Consider the following 9,305-nt stretch of genomic DNA (forward strand, 5'->3'; position numbering starts at 1 on the left):
TCTCCCATATAGAACATTATCTCCATCTTCCCTCTTAGTATAAGAATCAGTATTGATGAACTTGTCTAGATGGTCTCTCCTATACCAGATTCTCCATATGCTACTTGATTAATACCGAAATATTTGTCTATTAAAATTAATTTAAAATCAAAATAAAATTGAGGTTTATTACCAAACAGTACCCATCATTATTCTTAAGAGATGCCTCTATGGAAATGCCTGACCCTTTTTTCCAAGGTAAGCATTTAAGTCACACCAAAGTTTAGGTAAAATAACAGCATCTGTGAAATTAGCAACTCAAGTACTATGTATGATATGTTCAATTATTTTCTGTGTCATTGAAATCTTGTATATTTTATGATTTTCAAAGAATATATGCTGTACCTCGGTGTGCCTGTTGGCTTGAACTCAGGACTGCTTGATGGCAGGGTTCATGGCCTTCACTACCATTTCTGGCCATTGCTGCTATGTGGGAAAGCCTTGAAGTATCTTATGATATGCTGCTTTTATAAACTGCCACGTCTTTCCTATTAGGCTTGCAGGAGCTACTGCTGCTGTTTTTCCCCTTCTCCCTCTTTTTAGGTAGACAACCAAGTTATATTACTGAAGATTGGGACACTCTTGTCTAATAGACACATTATTTGATTCCTTATCTTTGTCATTGCATTTTTTAAAAAGAGTATTTAAGCTGCTGTTAAATGAGGGAGGTACTAATGTTACCAGTGGGAGAGTCTGTGTTGTGTGGATGGAGGGAGGTCTTGGTCCTTGGATTTCCCACAAGAAGATTCAGGTGGGAATCTGGGCTTGCATACAGACAGCCAGAAGGGAAGTAGCAAGCATAAAGCAGTATATAAAGAGAAAGTGCACTCTCAAGGTGGGAGAGCGCGCAACTTCCATGAGGTGGAACTGGCCCTAGGTTGTTTGGGGATTGTCTGTTGTGTCTCTCGGCTGGGAGGAGCCAGCATGTACAATAGGGTGGGCTCTAATGGAGGCTGCTTCTGATCATTTGGGGAACTCTCCCCACAGGTTGGGAGGAGGAGTTTTTGACCCTACAAGGTTTGTTCCCCAACTGTCATGGCAAGATTTTCCGTGGGGGTGGAGGTTGTAACCGAAATGCAAATGTATTATAATGAGTCTAGGGTTACCCTGGGGCAGAGGAGGAAAAGGGGAGCGCAAGTTCTCAACCAGTGGCTCTTGATCTGTCAGCCCCAAGGTCTTGGAAGCCACAGGTCAGGGGTTGTGTCTCTCGGCTTATATCACTTATTTATCACTATCCTCGCCTCTAGCAAGTATCTCTATCATTCCCCTTCAAGGACTTAGGACTCTGCCTTGGGGCGTTCCTTCCACTGCTCCTGTCTAGCTTCTGCCTAACACTAACTGATATCATTGCCTGTTTCTAATTTTAGTGAGATGAAATCAAGAGTTTAACTATTAAGTTTAAAACTGACAATGAACGGTAGATCTCTGAAATTATATTTGAAATCTGAAGATTTAGAGGTGGAACCCTGAATCCCTGGCATTAGTGTATTAGCACTAATATCAGGAAGAAGCTGTCCAGGATCAAGAAGCAAAAACTAGGGGTGCCTGGGTGACTCAGTCAGTTAAGCAACTGACTTGATTCACCCGATCAGGGTGAAGGAGAAGAGTTTAAACACTAGAGAAGGACCAGAGAGATACACATTCCTAGGCAAGCTAAGACATAATGGGCTGCTGTTAAAGCATGAATTAACACTGAAACTACACACTAGTTAGAATAAATTGTCTTCTTTCTCATATATTTATATGTTTATATTCAAACTGTTAATACATAATTAATAAAATTCTTTGTCTCTATCCTATATTGTTGTTTATTATAAACAATCAGATTTAATAATAAATGCATTTTTTTAAGAGAGAAGTCTTAGATCAGGACACCAGTATGACCTTGTAATTATCATTCTGGTGAATTTGTTCATAAAGTGAAATAATAAGACTTTACAGTATTGTTTCCAGGAGAAGTTCTGTCTTGATTACTGCAGTAAATAGGCCCACAAGTACCCCAGGATATAGAGTCTACCTTCTTGTAGCCCTTTCTGAAAATCATACCACATCATCTTATTACTATGTTTGCTTGTGAAATACTTATAATGCCATGCTCATGGGAACATTGAATATTGTGTACTTTAAAAATAACATGATTTGCAAGCAGTGTCAGAGTTGTTGATTCTTCATCCAAAAACATAATTTCCATATTATGGAAATTCACTACATGCAATTTCATATTTTTATTTTTGCAGATAATCATGAATAGTTAAGAATAGATTTTTGCCTTCTAAATGACCATGTTGTTAACATACTTGAAAATATATCTTCTGATGTACCATTTTCTTCTTCAACATAGACTTTCAGGAAATATGTCAACCTGAAATTCCAGTTTCAATTTTGATTACAATATTAATTCTTTTATATTTGGATCAAAGATTACATTTTGGAGCAGTGGACAGCAGTGGCAGAATATTGATGGTCAGTGGTGAGCCTAATTGGCAAGTGAGCAATTTCCACTCAGGTTGTGTTAAGAGCACATGGAAGTGTCCTGAAGAGTGAAGACTATGCTCTCCCCTGAGTTATGTCCACATCAAGAACCTCTCTGCCAAAAGGCTTGGAAGAGGAGGGGGGGGGGCTCCCTGGAGCAGCCTCTCCACTAATGATAAGGTTGAATTGTATCACGTTAAGTTCAACTAGTGCTGAGATAACAGGAGCAGGAAGGCACGGAAGATGATTGTGGGCGCCGCCATGATCTTCATGGGCTTCCCCGCTCTCACTCTGATCTGGGAGAAGCACTATGTGTGCGGCCCCAACTCCTACCCCTTGGAAGAGGAATGGGTGGCCAAGCAGACCAAGAGGCTGCTATGTATAAAGGCCAACCCGATCCACGACTTCTCAGCCAAGTGGGACAACAACAAGAAGTAGTGGAAAAAATTGGAGCCGGCCACTCACCCGTCTGAGCCTTGCCTTGTTCTGCCACACCCGTGGATCTCCGTGGATCTTTACTGGAAACGGTTATGTTGCAGTACTAATGCTGATACATGAGCGGTTTGTATGAAAAAAAAAATTGCACTTTGATTTCTGTGTAACTCTGAGTAAACGTCTGTCTTAGGTAACAGACCAGACTATGATTGAGTGTTTGATCTGCTCACAGTTTTCGGGGAAACAGATCATTGCTCCATGTGGATAGTGTAAGGAAATTGATGTTTCCATAACTTTTACTAGTTCTTTCATTTGTTGATGTTGTCTCCTGTGAAAATAGTCTGATGTCTTTTCTTTTTCAGCACCCTCCTCAAACTTTCTTGAGTTATTTGGTATTTAATTTTCACTTTCATATATTCTTGTTTCTATTTTAATATTACTTTACTTTTATGTCTGCACATACAGGATGCTTTTATGTTTAAAGCATCCTTTAAAAAATCATGTATTTAGACAGAACTGGAGGGGTAAGAGAAATTTCAGTCTGCCAGAGGACTTATTTTCTGATTTCCACAGTGGCTTCAGATAGCAGACAGTCCTACAGTGGCTTTCATGTTTTCCTTTTTATTCTCTGTTGCTACAACTGATGTTTTAGAATAACTGTTATTTCTCTTTAGGTCTATGATAGGATTTAGCCTCACTAATTTACAAATATGAAAATTTTTAGGGATTTTTAGTGCAAATTCTAAATTGTGGAGTTAAACACTGGAAAGTGTGTGAAAGGCCCTAGATAAGATGGAATCAGAAATCACTTCACTTACCTTTTTATTTTATTTTTTTAAAGATTTTATTTATTTATTTATTTGACAGAGAGTGAGAGGGAACAAGCAGGGAGAGCAGTAGAAGAAGAGGGAGAAGCAGGCTCCCCGCCAAGCAGGGAGCCCAATGCAGGGCTCGATCCCAAGACCTTGGGATCATGACTTGAGCCAAAGGCAGACGCTTAACCATCTGAGCCACGCAGGTGCCCCTTTTACTTACCTTTTAAACTGAATCATCACTTTAATGATCAGAGCTGATTAATAGGAGTGATTTTCCTCTTTCACAGCTGGGCGTTCTGATATGGTAAGCATACATTCTCTTAGATTCTGTCTTAAGATCAATAAAAAGTGGCCTCTCTGACCTAGGTTCATAAAATGGTTAGATGTCCCTCATATGAACTTCCTCAGCAATTGGACCTGCTCCAACGTGGCACAAACTCCAAGCATTTGTTGCACTCACTCTCCATTTATTCCCAACACTTAGATTAAGGTTTTTCCATAGTAAGTTCTTGCTTCAAAAATAGTTAAGATGTACATATGGCAAACAAGCATGTGAAAAGATGATCAACAATTTAAAGATTTTTTTTTTATTTAGAGAGAGAGCAAGAGTGCGAGCAGGGACAGGGGCAGAAGGAGAGAGAGAGCGTGCGGTTCCAAAGCAGACTCCTGAGCTTAGAGTCCAACGCAGGGCTTGATCTCACGACCCTGAGATCATGACCTGAGCCAAATGAAGAATCAGATTCTTAACAGACTGAGCCACCAAGGCGCCCCAGGATGATCAACAATTTAAATAATGAGATACCACTAAAAACCTATTAGATTGGCTAAAATCCAAAGCACTGACCATAGCAAATGCTGACGAGGTCGTGGAACAATGAGGACTCACATGGATTGTGGATAGGATTGCAAGATGGTACAGACACGTTGGAAAACAGTGCGGCGGTTTCTACAAAACTAAACATGCTGTTACCAGCAATCATGCCCCTTTATATTTGGAGGTAAAAACTTATGTTTACACAAAATCATGCACACGGATGTTTATAGCAGCCTTATTCATAATTGCCAAAACTTAAAAGCAACCAAGTTGTCCTTCAGTAGTAGGTGAATGAATAAACTTGGTACCTAAAGACAATGGAATATTTTTTAGCACTTCTTAGTGAAGCCACAAAAAGACATGGAGGAAACTTAAATGCATATTATTACGTGAAAGAAGCCAATCTGAAAAGACTACACACGGTAAGTTTCTAACTATATGACATTCTGGAAAAAGCAAAACTATGCAGACAGTAAAATGATCAGTGTTTGCCAAGAGTTTGGGAGGGAAGGAGTGAATAGGTGGAGCATAGGGGTTTTTAGGGCAGTGACACTATTCTGTATGATAATGTCATGGTCGATGCATATTATTATGCATTTGTCAAAAGCCATATAATGTACAATACCAAGAGTGAATCTTAATGTAAACTATAGATTTTCGGTAATAATGCATCAATATAGGCTCACCAATTGTAACAAATGTAGCACACTGATGCAAGATACTAATAATCAGAGAAACTGTGTGTGTGCATGTGTGTAGGGCTGGTAGTATATCCAAGGAGTATATCCAGACTCTCTCTACTTCACAGTTTATCTATAAATCTAAAAGTTCTTGAAAAAATAGTCCACTGTTGTTTTTTAAGTTGTTGAATAAATAAATAATGTTTTATAAAACCTGATTTAAATCAACACAAGGCATTTTAAAATTTAAAAAAATAAAAGTTTACTTTTAGTTAAATTAAATTTAACATAGAGTGCTTTCACCTGGAACATCTGGTGGAAATCTGATTGCTTGAGTGCACCTGACTTTAGGTTTAATTGAAGAATCAACTTCTCCAAACTGCTGAATGCAGTTGTGCTCTGAGATCCTTTAATCCTAGCACACACTTTTCTTTGGGTTCATAGGTAACAAGGGAAATTTTACTGTTTCTGTTGCATCAAGTCAGTACAGTGCTAGAGTAGTGCCCCAGTGGTCTGGACCTGATTCACACTGCCTTATGGTAGTCGATGTGTTGCTTTTCTTTCTAATTCATTGATACCATGTTGTCTGTTTGAATTTGGTCATGATGGAACATTTACACCTTGGACATCAGCAAATGCTACAAATGAGTTAATTCCTTTTTTTTCTTTTCTGGTTTAGCTTAGAGAGCTGGCTTACCAATATACCATTGATTAATATCTTAAACTTGTTATAGAATCTTCTCCCCAGAAAAGACAAAAAGATGGCACTTATGATATCAATATTTTACAGAAAAAGATCGTTTTTTCTACATATTTTTATCCTCTCAATTTTCTGGAACCATAATAGTAGTTTGATTTAGAAGTCTCTAAATTGCATTGTTATAGCAGAAGTGAATCAAGGGATCATAAAAGCCTATAGGCAATACAGATTGTGGGTTAGCAGAGATGTCCATAAATGATTAATTGGAATAATAGAAGAAATGGAAGGAGAGTCTCTATGCACATGCCTGAAGCACTCAAACAGTTCTGCCTTAAGGTAATTGTCAAAACCTAGAGATGAAAAGATGATGGGGAAAAATACTAAAGTGTATTTTTTTTCTTGCCTGCCTAGTGGACTCCATGTTCTTTTATATTAAGCCTATATAACATTAATGCATATTGAAAGAATTATAACACCAGGTTGTGGAGATCCAAAAAGCAAGATGAAGGTTAATGGTGGTTAACTGAGAAAAAAAAAAAAAAAGCTATATGGGGATGGAATGTAAAATCAGTAACACATATGTAACTGATTATAAAAAGCAATTAATACACTAATTTAAAATGCACAAAATTAATTGTGCCAGGCACTGTACTAGGCATAGAAAATACAAAATTTAACTCAGAGCTGGTAAGATTTCCTAAGTGGTGGAATGTAAAAAAGAGAGTACAAAGTCCTCTGGAAACAGTAACAATATCTGTTTGACAGTTACTCTGCTTGTTTTTCAAGATCTTGATACCTTTGAAAAATATTTGCTCAGTACCTTGTAAAATGTCCTTTAATTTGGGTTTGAATGCTGTTTTCTCATGATTTCACTGGGCTTATGGATTTTGGAGAAGAATACCACAGAGGGGATGTTGCCTTCTTATCGCATCATACATCAACATGCCTATTCCCGCGGTGATAACCTTGATCAGGTGGTTAAGGTGATGCTGTCAGACTTCTCCACTGTAAAGTTACTCCTTTTTACTTTCTATACTCTATTCTTTGAAAATTAGTAATTCCAGCCAACACTCACAGGGCAGAGAAGTAAGTCCTACCTTTTAGTGGGAGAAGTATCTTCATATATTATTTGGTATTCTCCATTAAGGAAAATTTGTCCTTTCTTGCCATTATTTATTTTCTCAATCATTTATGTATATCAGTATGGACTCACTGGTATTTATTTAATGACTTGAGTTATAATCCAATACTATGTTACTTATATTGATACTCAATTATTCCAACTTTGGCCATTGAGAGCTCTTTCACATGGCCTTCTGTGTCCTTCTGATATTACTTATTTCTTTCTTTTACATTTTTCCTGTTTTAGCACTTATTAACTTCTAATGCTATAAAGTGCTCACTCCCATTACCTATTTTCCCTCCTCTAGGCTTAGTATCAGTAATTTCTTCAAGAATATCTAGTTCCTTTTCCTGGAGATGGATATTTATAACCTAAAACCTGAGTGCTAATTGTGCTTATTTCTACTAATTCATCACTGCTTCTACATCCTCTCTAATATACACCATATTTGTATCAGAATGCATTCCATTCTGGGATCTTCCAATATCTTGGTTAAGATCACTCTTTGTGATATACAGATATCGACAAATACAAAAAGTCATGGATCCACCAATCCAGGACCATACTCTTCTGTATACATAACCCTCAACATTTCCTTGCACATTTCCTTTTTTTATTGAAGTATAGTTGATATACATTGTTATATTAGTTTCAGATGTACAACATTGCTATTGGACAGTATTTTACATTACCCAGTGCTTATCATCATAAGAATAGTTACCATATGTCATCGTACATAGTTATCACACTGTTATTGACTGTATTCTTTATGCTGTACTTTTCATCACCTTATTTATTTTATAACTGTTTCACCTATTTCCTTCACCTTAATCTCCTTCACCTATTTTTGCCATCTCTCCCTACTCTTCCATCTGGCAACCACTACTTTGTTCTCTGAATTAATGAGTCTGTATCTGCTTTTTGTTTGTTTATTTTGTTTTGTTTTTTAGATTCTACATATAAGTAAAATCATATGGTATTTGTCTTTCTCCATCTGACTTATTTCACTTAGCATATACTTTCTGGGTCCATTCATGTTGTCACAAATGGCAAGATTTCATTCTTTTTTATAGCTGGTAATATCCCATTATATATATGCCACATTTTCTGTATCCATTCATCTATGTATGGGCAATTAGGTTGCTTCCATGTGTACTTTTTTTGTAGTAAATTCTTTTCTCTCTTCAAAATCCAGAAAAAAAAATCATTGAACTATTTTCTTTTCCAATAGTTTTACCTTTTCTAGAATTTCATATACGTGGAATCATACAACATATACATTTTGGGTATGCCTTTTTCTTTCAGAAGAGTGTCTTTAAGATTCATCCATATTTGTTATCAGCATCAATAGCTCATTCCTTTTTATTGGTGAATAGTAGAGAATATTATTCCACATATCATTCACTTGTTGAAGGAAATCTTTGTTACTTCCAGTTTTTAGAGATTATAAATAAGACTGCTATAATCATCCATGCACAAGTTTTTGTTGTTGTTAACGTTAAGTTTTACACTTACATATTTAAATGTAGGAGGTGATTATCACCCTAGGAGTGTGATTATTAAGATTAGATTACAAAGTCAAGTAAAATGCAGATACGTATCACTATTTGCATTACTTTACCCTTCCTCTTTTATGACATATTTGTCTAAAATATTACCTCTACATATAGTGAGGGTCAGATTAAACCATTTTATAATTATTTTTGCTTCTTAACAGACACAATTTTAAAAACTCAAGAGAATGTCTTATTTTTACTAATATGTTTATGCTTCCCATTACTCTTTCTTAATTCCTGATGTTTTATATTTCCTTCCATTGTAACTTATTTCCTCCATGCCCCTTCCCAGCAGATTCTGCCAATGGTACTCTGAATTCCACCTCCCTTAGTAATGATGTGGCAACCCACCCACATCTGAACTGTAACCCACAGAAATGAGTCAGGAAATGCATTCTGAATCTAAACAAATTAGCTACCTCTAAAATAGGAGATTTAGAAAGGAACCATAGTCTTATAACACAAAATATTTTCAGGGTGGAGTGCAAACTTACTTGTCATTCTAAGAATAGTTATATTAGGCAAGATTTAAGCAGATAAGAACTTGTAGGATATTTATATTAAGAAGTTTGTTGCCAAAAAAAATTGTCTTATCTGATTCTGGAGGCTAGCTAGACAAGTCTAAAAGTCATAGGACAGGCTGTCAGGAAGAATAAGCTGGAGCTACTGGG

At 36.7% G+C, this 9,305-nt stretch overlaps 1 pseudogene; it reads left to right on the forward strand.

The window, feature by feature from the left end:
• Positions 1 to 215: 215 nt before the first annotated feature.
• LOC148107135 (cytochrome c oxidase subunit 4 isoform 1, mitochondrial pseudogene) lies at positions 216 to 3,069 on the forward strand (annotated as a pseudogene).
• The last annotated feature ends 6,236 nt before the right edge of the window (positions 3,070 to 9,305 follow it).

Source organism: Ursus americanus, chromosome 35, assembly GCF_024610735.1.
Source record: "Ursus americanus isolate L20-20 chromosome 35, mUrsAme1.1.p, whole genome shotgun sequence".
Lineage (NCBI taxonomy): Eukaryota > Metazoa > Chordata > Mammalia > Carnivora > Ursidae > Ursus > Ursus americanus.